Consider the following 1,566-nt stretch of genomic DNA (forward strand, 5'->3'; position numbering starts at 1 on the left):
GAGCCTAGCCACAAAGGCAGTGCCATCCAAGAGAAAAGAAGAAGAAATGGAAATAAGATCAGTTGGAGAGAGCATGGAATATTATGTAATTATGTGATGGGATATAATCCAAAATATTACTGTCCCACAGTCTGAAACAGCTATGAAATTATGGTTTCTCCTAGGCCTAACAAACTTGAACAGTTCCATATCTTGCCTTTAAGGGTTGTGCGAAAGCATACTTTAAAGTCATCGTCATACCATGTTCTACATTGTTCAGTGAAAACTATCATCCTATTACCAGTTCCACTACATTTCTAGTTATGTCAACACATTCCTTAACCTGCTCCTATCTGGCATAGCATGAGTTCAGCAGAATGTGGATTGTATGGGAAGCATTTCACTTGTGTTTGCATGATTTTTCCTATGCCATTAATAGCATGGCTGTCTAAATCTAATCGCATTTAATTTGCAGTACAATTGAGGACACTTCCAGACAAGGCCGACAATGCGGTCCCCGTCGGGCTTTTACCAGAAGTGTTCAAACAATACCTTAGGTAAAAGCAAATTAATTTGATACGCCATTAGATCAAGGCCTTCCTGAAAGGCCCAGGTGTAATTGTGTATGGGGCCTGTGGGAACAGACCCACAGGACTGCTTCCACAGTCCTGGGGTCAGTCTCCACAGCCCATCACAGTTTTTCAGGCTTCTAAAAGCCTGGAGAACTAAGGGCATCCACCCCCTTCCCGAAAGACCTTAAAATTAAATTAAAGCTTAACAGGCTGCCATTCCTCCTCTCCGGCAGGCATCCTGGAGCATAAAAATAATGCACCAGGAGGTGAGTGGGCAGGAGGGACTTTCCTTCCCTCCCCCCCCCCCCCGCTCCACCTCCTGGTGTGTCATTTCTACATTATTTATTTATTTATTGCAGTTACTTATACCCCGCCCTTCTCACCCCCGAGGGGGGACTCAGGGCGGCTTACAAACAAAGGCACAAATTCGATGCCTGTCATATATAAAACAGTGTATATAAAACAGTATAAACATTTAGCAGCATTAAAACATATCACTACATAATATAATAAAACAATTTCATGCACAGTGAAATTCAGAGTTCCGAAATGTCCATTCATTCCAACAATTCCTGCTCATCAATGGGTCCTTATTTTAGCTGCCAGAATGTCCAAAAACTTGGTCCCAGATCCAGGTCTTCAGTTTTTTTCTGAACGACAGAAGGGAGGTCGCTGATCTGATCTCCCCGGGGAGTGAGTTCCATAGGTGAGGGGCCACCACCGAGAAGGCCCTGCTCCTCGTCCCCGCCAGCCTCGCTTGAGATAGAGGCGGGGTCGACAGCAGGGCCTCCCCAGATGATCTTAAACTCCGAGGTGGGACGTAGAGGGAGATCCGTTCGGACAAATACACTGGGCCAGAACCGTATAGGGTTTTGTAGGTTAAAACCAGCACTTTGAATTGTGCTCGGAATTGGATCGGCAGCCAGTGGAGCTGGCATAACAGGGGGGTGGTATGCTCCCTGTATGACGCCCCGGTGAGCAATCTGGCTGCTTCTCGCTGGACTAATTGTAGTTT

This window comes from Anolis sagrei, chromosome 4, assembly GCF_037176765.1.
Source record: "Anolis sagrei isolate rAnoSag1 chromosome 4, rAnoSag1.mat, whole genome shotgun sequence".
Lineage (NCBI taxonomy): Eukaryota > Metazoa > Chordata > Lepidosauria > Squamata > Dactyloidae > Anolis > Anolis sagrei.